General features: G+C 44.4%; 2 protein-coding genes across 6 annotated transcripts in view; one reads left to right on the top strand and one right to left on the bottom strand.

The window, feature by feature from the left end:
• LOC139622374 (zinc finger protein GLI2-like) overlaps window positions 1-3925 on the bottom strand; it is a 64128-nt gene extending 60203 nt beyond the window's left edge. The window contains exon 1 of the mRNA XM_071479651.1: window positions 3556-3925. The gene's annotated coding sequence lies outside the window, so the exon portion shown is untranslated. The remainder of the gene's footprint in view (window positions 1-3555) is intronic.
• The window catches only part of LOC139622405 (ras-related protein ralB-B-like), a 159415-nt gene that overhangs the window by 65781 nt on the left and 81475 nt on the right, over window positions 1-12159 (top strand). The window lies entirely within an intron of this gene.

The following is a 12159-nucleotide window of genomic DNA, read 5'->3' on the forward strand; positions in this document are numbered from 1 at the left end:
GCACAGTGAGTCCCTTTGTGTCTGATACTCTCTGAGGGCACGCTGCCCCTCATACTTGTGCAGTTTTACTTGAGTACAGTTTTGACGGCAGGGCCTTGACCCGAGTGTTTTGACGGTGGGATCCAGACTCTTTGCTCCAGATCTGAAGGAGCTTCAGTTGAACAGTCGGACCAAGTGTTGGTGCTCTCAGGTTTACAGCTGTCAAACAGCAGCAGGGCCGCTCGCACCTGAAATCACAGCTAATAGCCACTGACACAGTGGAAAACCTGCCGAGGCCCCGTCACTAACAGCATGTCACACACCTCCAGGGGCCCCCAAGATGAAGTCTGTCCCCAGCCCCTGACAGGTACGCTCCCCTCCTGAAGGGAGGGAAGAAGAATCGGGGGCCTCCGGGGGCCGGACAGATTCCTTCTGACCTCAAGGTCTGATTGAGCTCACGGAAAGACAGGGCCGAGGGGGGACTGATTGCTAAAGAATACCACATGGCCCCGCAGGGACGCCACATGTTAAAAAATTTTGGGGAAGGAAAAAGAACAACAAAGCTCTTTGGCGTGAGTGTCTCTGCTGGTTGATGCGTCTGTGGTTTGGCAGCATCTCAGAGCTTGTTTTCGCTTCCACTGCCTGTCAGGAGGAGGAGGCCGAGGCTCTTAATCAAGAGGCAGCCAGTCAGCTTCTGCGCCGCCTGAGGCGATCATTGAACATGGCAAAGCTATCAGATCTGGTGATAGCCGCCCTGTGATAACCAAACGCACCCCGGCGAAGGACGGGAGAGACGATCTGTCCTCCGCACAGTCAGACACTTCTCTGAGATCTGGCATCGTTCGTTTTCACAGCGTGTCAAAATGTCATCGCGGGCGCCTCCTCACAGCATGGGGCATCCTTCACATCCGCCCTTCAGATTCACACATACACACACACACACACGGCCTGTCAGGCCTGAGCGTGCCGTTGCTGCCGTCCCTTCAGGAGTTAATTAACAGATGCATCAAAGCCGATCCCGAGGAGCTCTACGTACACAGCAAAGAGGAGGAACTGCGGGCCCCCAGCGGCCCCTGGACCTTTGATTTGTGGTATCTCTTGGTCTGTGTGCGAGTGTGTGCGATGGCATTGCATTAAACACAGCTCTGTTTTCATCATGTGTAATTGCTGCTGCCTGATAGTCGGAGGAAGTTTCTCATGTCATCAGAGATCTGGGAGAAAAAGTGACCAGAGTTTCACAGTAACTCACAGAATCAGTGTGAGTGTGTGCAGGGGCGTTAGTCTTTATTTTATCAATCTGTACAGGACGTCTGATCCAGTGATTATCTGGGGTCAGCGAGAAAAGCAAACAGTTTAATCCACTCAAACATAAATCCATAACAGCTGTGACCCAAACACAGCAAAGGAAGTGTGGTGACTCTGACTGTGTGATTACAAAGGCTGAAATACAAACACACACACGTGTTATTTTAAAATAAGAGGATCATTTCTGCTGAGATAGAAGAGGATGATCTTCAGCTGTTTAGCTGATAAAATGTAGAAGAAAAAGAGACCTTCAGAAGTCGGGGTTTTTCCGACCAACAGATTCAGATCTTCAGCTCACTCTGACAGGAAACTAATGTCCACATGTAAGAGGCTGGATCCACACATCGTTTGGTATTTTTACTTGAAAAATGGTTTAATTCAACCTCAAAATGATCCAGTAATCAGTAAATGACCTGGTCTTTTTGGTCCAACAAATTCAGATGAATAAAGTGTTAGGAGAGAAAGAACAAACTTGTAAGAATCTGAAAAGATAAGATCGTCTTTTTTTAACCACATGCTGCAGTAAATAAAACCTTTTATACTGAAAGGTCCTATTTTATGTTGCCCCACCACGTCTGTGTGTGTCAGTAAAGTCTTCATCTGGCAATTAGTTAAGTAATTGACAGAAGACTAATAAGGAGGAATTTTGGTGACTGATCAGTTGGCATTTTTAGGGAAAATTATAAAAGAAATCACAGCTCCAGTTTTTTAAAGCTGGCTTCATTTTTTTATTGTAGATGAAATAAAAGCTTCAAATAAACATAAATCTGTGTAACTTCAAACTTTGCTGAGAACTTATCCGTCATGACTCGTCGCTCTGCTTGTTCCTAGAAATGTATTTTGTGTTGCAGCAGGTTTTGGTGGTGAGCGTTAAAAGAGTCTGGTGGATTTATTCCCCTGCTTGTGTAAAGCCACTGATGCTTCTTTTCTCCACAAAACCCACAAGGAACAACTGCCCCGGGGCCACATGGCGTAATTGGTGTGGACTTGTTGTTTTGTGGGATAAGAGACTTTTGAGTCCTCACAGCGGGACGTTTTACTCACTTCCAATTCACATTTATCGCGCCCTGCAACCGCCTCCTGCATGCCAGATTCTTTTCTTTCCCTTTCTTTTTTTTTCTGAATCCATCACTTCCCTGCGTTTTCCACTCTTTATGAACTCTCCACAGATTTGCTAGAGAATCAGAGCTGCGATCATTAAAGACCAAGCAAACGGGCCGCGGGGGTGGGGAATGTGTGAAATGACAGCACGGGAAGGCGCTCGGGGGCAGGATGAAAGTGACATCCCCATCACAGGTTTGGGAAGCCCCCATGTCATGCTGAATAATGTGAGGGGCCCCATTATTTCTTCACATCTTTTCACTCCCCCCTGCTCCCTGACTGCTGGAACTCTTCATTCTGCACAATAGCAAATGCACTAAAACTTTTTTTCTGATGCAAATGAATGCAACCGGCCATTCAGCATTAAAAATCGACTCAGAGAGCGAGGGAAGGAGCCTGCTGTATGTGGTTTTTTAGATGCATCATTTTAGTTGTTTTACTTGGTTATATTTGCCTTGTTGAATTATTAAAATGCACTGATGATTACTGCAGTGATTTAGCTTTAATGTCCAACAGAGGAAAACAACATGGGGCTGAGTCTGTGAGGCCTTTAATGTGGAGCTGCAGAAAAACACCTCAACCATCAATTAAAGCCACTAATGTTAATCTTAACGATCTTTATGTGTCTTTGAGGGGAAATCAATCCAAGCTGTGAGTGATAAAACCTGACTTCCTCTAAATCACATACATCATTTATTTGAGCTTCTTTTCATGGTGAACAAATTAAACCCTGACGATCAGACTTGTTAAAGTTTTAGTATTTTACAGAAAAGATGGGGTAAGATTGTGGGAAATGAAGAACTTTAAAATCATGACTGTACTGGACAACATCTTAAATATCAGGTTGCAAATTCCTGAGATTCCAGCATCAGTGTAAACCTCAAATAACCTTCAATGGCTATTTGTAAAAAGTTGCCAGGTTTCATACATTTAGTTTGTCATGTTTACTGAGCTGTTTAAAGAGTCTGGGTCCAGATCATTTCAGAACATGGTAACAAATATTAGGAAGATTTCAAATAACCTCGTTTTAAAAAGAGAAAGTTGTTGGAGAATGACAGTGATATTAAAAACAGAGCGATGGCGCATTATGCAGAATATTTCAGAGTCTCACAGTGTTTCTACTCTAAGGTCAGACAGTAGAGCACATGGCCAACACCGACCCGAACTCACCCTGTGTCCCCTGTCCTCGCCCGCTCCTTGTCCGGACAGCTGTCCTCTCGACCCCGCAGCCTCGTCCCCTTCTCCTTCTTCCTCTAGTTCAGGTCAAACTTTCTCTCTCGGTGTGGAACAAGAAGGAGGAACAAGAAGAACACCACGCTGCAGAAATCCGCTGCAGATCACATGAAATCCCATCCACAGGACGAGGCGTGGGGCGCAAGCCGAGGAGGGAAAAGTTCACTTCTCTGCGTTTGTCCACATCTCGGCTCCGTCCAGCTGCAGCAAAGTTCAAGAGGAAAGCGCAGGACGCGAGGGGACTTTGAGAAGTGAGGAGACGCAACTTTTCCGCCGCTGGCTGTTTGACGGGGATGCTGCGGAGCTGTGGAGACTCCAGGATGCGCCCTCCCCTCTCTCTACACTTTACTTCTTCCCTCCTTCTGACCCCCACCCCCCCTCTGCTTTCAGACGGGACGCACCGGACAGACCTTCAACAATAATCACAGAACTACCACAGTATTATGTTGCTATAAGTGATCGATAACCTAATACGGGTCAGTGATTCTAAAACCTATTGAAGATTGAGAATGAGTAGAAGGCTGCAGGACTCTCACGGTCTGTGAAAACTAAGACAGGAGGAAAATATGGCGAAAAACTATCGATTAAGTTTCAAAAACAAATAATTCTGGTTTAAAGCGCTGACATGAATCATCGATTATCGGTTATTGGAAATATTCCCGGCTTGACGCCCGTCTTCATCTTTTGATGAAGTGCGGGTTTCTTCTTTCAGTCTCAGTGATCTCATGTACTGTCAGCTGCTCTGATCCCACGGCCTGTCACATGGAGGTTGAACGAGTAAAAATATTGATTATCATTTAGTGATTAGCTGTTTAGTTCTTTTCTGGAATTAGTCAAATGATTAGTTCCTAATTTATAAAATCAGGTGGCGTTATTTCCAACTGTGATTTATTATCTATATATGATAGTATTCTATTGTATCTTTTTATTTGATCCTTATCTTGATTTTATCTTGATTTTATCTTTATTTTTTCCTTTATTCAGAACAATAATATTTGAGGATGGATCTGTCATCACTAAATTAAAGATGATTTCTGAGGACAAATCAGGACAAGGACGACGATGAATTAAATAAAATCATGACGTAATGAAACCACCGGGAAACCGCGGGAAATTGAGAGGCGTGAAATCACGTCAGGTGGCAGAAGTGTAACCTCAGTTCAGAGCATGCACAGCAGTGGAATGTGGGTTTTACTGCAGCGGAGAACACGGGACGAACCTCCGTGAGGCGTGAGGCCGTTTCACTGTAGGAAGCTGTGAACATCTGGAGCAGCTGCATGAACTTCACCCTCAGAGGAACGTCCCGGCTCTCAGAGCCACCGTGGACCTGCTCGGGTGGATCCTCCAGCCTCACCGCGCACCGTGTCGGTCATTTCCAGTGAAATACTGACACCCAGCGGCGCGGAGGGATCCTGCGTGGATGAAGGAAGCCAGTGTCTGCGCTCATATTGTGACTGTACCATCATACAACCAGCAGCAGACATACACATACAACCGAAATGTACGTGGTTCGGCTGATCGAACATAAGAACATAACAATAACTATTTCTTTTTCAGTGTATTTGGTTTTGGGTTTGATTTATGACTCTATTTCTGAAAATGTCGAGAATCTGATGATTCTGATGACATTTTATCCTGATCAATATTCAATTTTTAAACATTTTCATTTTGATAAGGATCCTTTACACTGATATTTTCAGTTATGACCAAGACATGCGCTGAGCAGGACACAGCACCCTCTGGTGGACACACTGTGTCAAGGCATCACAGGTTCTCATGAAAACTAGATCTCTGTCAAAATGCACAACAGAATAAAAACACTGAGGTTTTTTCAAATTATACAGTTTTCCAATTAGTTGAAGCAAACATGGTGTCACCTCAAAGTTTAGATGAAAATGTGTTATGGAAAAATTTGACGACTTAAAAGATGTAAATAATACTGAAGCTTCATAAGTTTTGTTGAAGAAGCAGATAAAGAACAATCTATAGACAACCATGATAGGAAAGCAGAGGACACTACTGGACTTTTCCATCTTTACATCATATTAATGTCCCTGATATTAGAGGTTTTTATGTCCAGCTGTGAGTGTTTCGTGTTCCTATTACCTACATCCCAATAACTCCAAGATAAAGTCAAATCTAATCCAATGACCAACTGATTGAATAGAAAGTCTAATGTTTGTCCCAACACATTAATCCAAGCTCCCCTAAAACCACATGTTTCCTCTCAGAAAACGTCAATAATCAGCTGTGTCCAGGTGAATCATTGACCTGTGAAGCTTTGGTAAAAAAAAAGATCCCTGTACATCCTTGGAAGTGAACACTGACCATCTGCAGCCGGATCATAGACAGTATCAGTGTGGCCGGCTCAGGTGCACAATGATGAAATGACCAAAATGAAATGAAAATAAAACACGTAAGTTATATCATTACTGTTAAAAAATGACGGTGTCACTTGTACCTCGGCCATATGGAAACAATCTTACCATCGAGCAATAATAATATTGAATATCTTTTAAAACTGTTGCGTGAGAAATCTTTTCCACATCTTGCCATCTGATACTGATGACTTCCACAGAGCCGCGGCTGCTCGTGAGACGTGACTGTGTTGGTTTCCGTCCCCAGTGTGGGAAAACCTGAGAAATCTGCTTTATTAGGGTTTTATATTCAAGTACGTCAGAGAGGATGGAGACAAAGTTCACAGCTTCAGTCCATCAGCAGATGCATAGGACTGTTCAAGTAGCCTTAAGCAAGGCACTCATCATGTAACAGTCGAAACCTACAGGCACCGTTTTAGATCTTACTACAATATATCTTGAATCTGTGATTCCTGCTGTGTTTCAGGAGTTATACTGTGACTACAGTTCCCAGAAGGCCAACATCTGGATGTTGTGTATGTAAACTTAAGAAAAAGACTTTCCTCTTTAATCCTGAGGGACTGACATCAAAATAAGATAAGTAAGAAAACTTTATTTATCCTTAGGTGGAAAATTCACATTTTGCAGCAGCAAAAACACAGCAATGAAGAAAAAAGAACTAATTCAGATGAATAAATAAAGGAGAGGCCTGAGAGAGGAGAAATATATCTTCTGATGGAGATCAACACTTCAGACAAAGCACAGGAGATATGGAGCTTTAATTTTTCAAATAATGTGCTTACACAGTAAGGACTTAATTACAGATTCATTAGAAATATAAAAGTATCAGTTCATCATTTCTGCCAGAACAGTTCTGTGATTTTTCTAAATCCAGTGTAAGAAGCTCTTTATCCTGAGATGTCATATATTAATGGATATAGTTGGACCTGTGAGACAGTCTAAAGGGTCCAGGGTAAAAACTGGTCTCATTTTTGACTGGCTCCACATCTGTGCCACCTCGGTCTCAGCTGTGACTCATCTGCTTTACTCTTCAGTGAGTCTGTCTCAGAAAACACATGTTGGACGACCTTTGACCTTTAATATCCGCTGAGTTTATTTGCTACATCCCCCCTCCTCCCTGGCCTCTCTTTCTCCGATGCGTATTAAATCAGATATGGTGAATGGAGGAACAACACTGTCCCCCCGCCACCTCTTACTTAACCCCTGTGACCTCAGGTTTTCCTAAGTAAATTGATTTAGACCTGAGTCTCCACAGTGTTTGCTGTGACTGCCGGGCGGCTCTATTGACCTTAATACAGGGGAGCAGATTAATATACAGCCCCCATCTTAGCCCCCTTTTTCAGTGTTGTTTCACATGGGTGGGGTGACGACGTCAGTGTCAAAAAAACAGGAAAAGGCTGTGTGTGATGAGGCTGAACAGCTACATTCTCTGAGTGCGGTTCAAAGGCAGATAGTGAGCCCACAGGTTGGTCTTCATTACCACTGAGCACCATGGGTCAGGGTTGTCGACAGGCCTGCTTTGTTCTGACTGTACCAGCTCTCCTCTGTCAGGACTCTGAGCTGAAAGCTCCTGAGTGTCTGTGGAAGCTGCAGAATGATTGTCTGATCATCAGTGTATTAACAAGGCTGTAGACCTAAGATCTGAGATCTGACTTCATTTGTTTTGAGACTTGAGCACAAAAAGTCTCAAGTTCTGGCCGAAACGTTTAAAAGGATGTAGAACTCTGTTTAAAGCTTCAACAGAACATGTTCTTGTCTCTTGACTTGGAACTTGTTTTTGTGGACTTATGCTTTGACCTGCATCTTCCCTCAAGGATTTGAAACTTGACTTGAGATCTCTCAGAGAGATTTGAGAAGGGCTGGACAACCTGAGACCTGAGACCTGAATCAGACTTGCTTTTTAAAGACTTGAGACTTGACTTGGAATTGTCCTCAAGGATTTGAGGCTTGACTTGATCTGGTCCTGAATGACTTGATACCTAATTCAGGTCTGAGCTCAGCACTTGATTTTACTTGAGACTTGCTTTGACAGACCTGAGAGTTGACTCTGACTGGTCCTGAAGCACTTGACACTTGACCTGGACTCACAGGTGGATTATGTCACGTGAACAACAGAATTTGAATCATATTGATGTGTATTCCAGTAACGTGGTTCATCATGATGGATTTAGAGCTACATCATGGTTATGAACTGAATGTTTTATTTTTCAAACTGTTGAGGAGAGCCTGAACGCACCATTAGTTTTGGTCTCTGTGAGGCCTCCGACACAAAAGAACAAAATAACTTCTTTCCCACACGCCTTCTTTTTTTTTTTTAACAAATAAAGGTTCACATCCTAAAACAGCCGGATCTTTTCATATATTAAAGTTGGTTTTGTTGGTCACTATCTTTATGTAATTTCTCACGACGCCAGAGTAAAGGGGGTGTTTTTCAGCCACAGCTTTACAGAGAGCACATCACTCTTTTTCTATTAAAAATAAATGATTGCAGTGTTTGTTTCTCCATTAACTGGCGGGGGACAAGATTTTTGAATCCCATGTTTGACACTAATAGTTTGACAATCTGGCCTCCGCCTCCATCATCCATTCATCGAAACCAGCAGCCCCAAAAGTTCCCATGCTGTGTAGGGTGCCGCTTGTATGTAAATGTGTGTGTGTGTGTGTGTGTGTCTGCTGGCTCGAGGCCAAGTGAAATCTGTCAGCCTCTGTCCGGTGGGACAATGAAGTCGACACAGACTCCCCTGCCGTCTCTGCCTGTCTCGCTGTCTGACTAACTGATGACACAGAGTCATTCACACCCAGCAGGTCTGAGGCTGCTCTTCATCTCTGCTCTCTTTACTCATTTAGCTCATGTGTGACAGCGATGCCATCAGAACTCCAGAGAGCAGCAGCCTGAGCGTCAGGGTTCACTTGCACAGAGTGGAGCTTCAACCGTAGAACAGTGAAAGGACTTATCCTTCATCTCAACTGTAGCTTGAAACTTCATCCTTGACCTTGGAAACAATCTTAACTCAAAGTTCCCTCACAGTCTCACAGCTCTGATGTTTTGTGGCTCAGTGAACTTTCTATTCTGAGCATGTTTTGGATTTTTTTCCTCGATCTTGACATAAAACTTGAAAGTCTTTGGTCTTTGTCAGCAGATAGTTAACCCAGTGGTCTCTTAGCTCGGTTTTAACCTGGACAAATATAACGTACTTTCTTCTTTCTGTGCTCTTGTCTTGTATGAACACAGAAGTAGAGGAAGGCTCCATGAAGCCTGCCTGTGATGTGACTGCTGTCTGTTAAATTCATGAATATATTAAAGAGCTTTTTAAAAGAAATGTGGACTCAGAAGCTTAACGTGAATAAATTCAAGACCAGGTCTGCATTTCCATGAAGAGGAGAGAGCTCTGACCAGTAACAAAGGAAACTGTCATGACTGAAGCCTGCTGGGGGCCTCTCTCTGTGGACTCTGCATGTTCTTCATTCCTTCATACCTACATCAGGCTCTACCTGGTGCTTCACTCTCTTCTGAAGCTGTGGAGGTTAGAACGAGGGGCTCGGCTGACTCATCTGTCACCTTGTAGTTTGACCAGATTTACACCACGTTTCACCACTGTTGTATCCAACATTTCCTCCTCACCTCTGGCTCCTCTTCAATCATCTACCAGGTGTAAAGTACACATGAACACCACCTCTGAATTTGAGAGGAGGGAAAACAGCGTTTCGTGCCTTTACTCTGCGTTGATTTCCCTCATAATGAACTCTTTAACTGCCTGGTGGCGTTCCCTCTGGGTTCAGAGATTATCCTGCATTCAAAAGGTCACAAATGCTTCAGCCATTGTGTATTTTTCCTGCTCAAGTGTCCTTGAGCAAGGCTCTCAAGCACTCAACCTGCACAAATTGTTCTGTATAAGAACATCAGCCACAGAGGATGCTGAAAATGTAAATTCCTGTTGCTTTTGGAGAATGCGAAGACGTCATTCTCTGCACAAAGCGCATAAAGCAGCCGGCTCTAACGGTCCCTGAGCTGATTCTCAGATAAGTCTCTTTGTGCCCCTGAAGCCCTGCAGATGGGAGTGTGTTTTGCTCTGGAGACCGTCCGTTCTCATGTCTGACATCATGTATGGAAGCACTTGTCTCAGCCGACTGGACGCACGTGGCCCTCTCCAAAACCCAGTGACACACCAACAATGCATGTCAGCGCCGTCGTCGAGGACTTGCAGGCTCCACGCTGCGCAGAGCCAAGGGAAAGTCACACTCAAGTGATCTGAGAGGAGATGAATGTCAAGTGCAGAGTGGGGTCCCCTCGTGGAGGTCCCGTCACATCTGACCAGTCCCATCGCCCTGTTCTCACTGGGTTTGGTTCACATTGGTCTCTGTGGTGATTCTTTAACTCCAGCTCCTTCAGATGAGGCCTGTGTTTAAGTGGTGACTGTTTGTGCCCTTCAGGCCATTCCTTCCTGCAGCAGAGATTAGTTTCATGTCCACAGTGACTGTTTCAGTAATCAGACATAGTGATGTTTTCACTTAAACTGAAGAATCACACGATTCCCCGTCTTTACCCTGATGTGATAGGACACTTCTTCAAAAGCCGTCTCATTAACTCCAACCTGCACTGTCATTAGAATAATCAGCTTGAGGAGTTTGTTTCCCCACAGCTGAAAAGATTTCTTGCACCAGGCGCTGTGGTCAAACGAGGTCATTTCTTCTTGCTCATGTTGACATGTGTCACTCATTAAAACAAAAGCTGTACTTGTGCTCCGTGCATCTGCATCTGGAAAGATGAGCAAAGTCTTCTGCACCTTGTGAACGGTCATTGTGACAGATGACGTTTCCACTGTTCACCACCTGAGTTTAAAATCAGTTCTCTCTGCCTCACTGAGGTTTGTGGAGATTTGAACTTCTGTGGTTTGAGGTTTTGCTGCTCTTTCATCTTTGGGTTTCAGATAATTGACATTTTATACATTAGATGTTTTTTTTTTGTTTTGTGGCGGGAAACTGCCCGCTGTGAGGTCATGACAAATGAAGTTGTCATTCATGAAACTCGACATAAGACCCCTGCAGGTTCCCCAGACCTTACTTTGGGAACCACTGGGCTGTCACTTGTGTCTACCTTCTCCATGTAGCACTAAATTCAGGTCTGCTTGTAAAAACACCCCATGTCCTACCTCTGTCTGAGGCACGTACCTCTGTGTATGAGTGTTGTCTCCCTGAAGGGTCTAACTGTTCATTTGTCACATACAGAACTGCAGTAATTGCTGCTTTGTGTTTTAATTAGATCTGTGCACAGAGCATTCACTCAAACCCTTCAATCAGCAGCCATTTTATCAGAACCAGGAGGAGCGGGGACACTGCCATGTTATTAGCACCATTGTGCCACCGCACCGCATGGTGGGCTGTCATTCATCCGGACCCAGGCTGTGAATGAGGGACAGAGGGAGGGAGATGGAGGGAAGGAGGAAAAGAAAGGAGATTAGAGCCCAGGGATGAAGGCAGGTTTGGCTCCATTGTGCTCCGGCGTTGGGAATCGCTGGATCTGCAGCAGCAGGGCAGTTTCCGTTCTTTGTCACTGGTGGAGGGGGGTTCATGGGAGGCTCAGGGCCCCCACAGCTAAACCCGCCTGTGGATTTATTAACACCGGGTGTCCTCTGCCTTATTTCAGTGTCATGGGCCCACACATGAAAGACGTGAGATTGATGTGATGTGTCTATTATCTGAGTGCGATTTATTGAGGGGAGCAGCTGAAGGTCACATTCAGATTGAAGCAGCACTGGAGCTGCTGTGGGTCAGGGTCACATGAGAGAGATGGAGCAGAAGGTCCAGGTTCAGAGATGGATCCATGTGTTTGAAGGTTTATCAAAGGACAAATAAATTGCAGAAGACTTTATGATACTATGAGACAGGATTTTAAAACTGTGGATGATCCGTCGATGTTGACATCTTTCCTCTCCATCCTCATGGTTGTGAAGTATGAACTGTTCATGTTTCTATTAATCTGCCAGAAGCAAATCAGTGTGTCGTTAGATGTCTTTGTACAAAAACATGGGTTGTGTCATGCAACCCATGTTTGGGTCATCTGTACTGAATCTTCCTCTGGAGTGGACATATGTCTCTCTGTTAATGTGACAACATGGCTGGTATGTGGGGCAGATGAGTGAGATCGGTGCATCCCTGCAGACGG

The sequence above is a fragment of the Trachinotus anak genome, unplaced genomic scaffold, assembly GCF_046630095.1.
Source record: "Trachinotus anak isolate AG129_WGS33_773 ecotype Australia unplaced genomic scaffold, CSIRO_AGI_Tana_v1 ptg000006l, whole genome shotgun sequence".
Classification (NCBI taxonomy): Eukaryota; Metazoa; Chordata; class Actinopteri; order Carangiformes; family Carangidae; genus Trachinotus; species Trachinotus anak.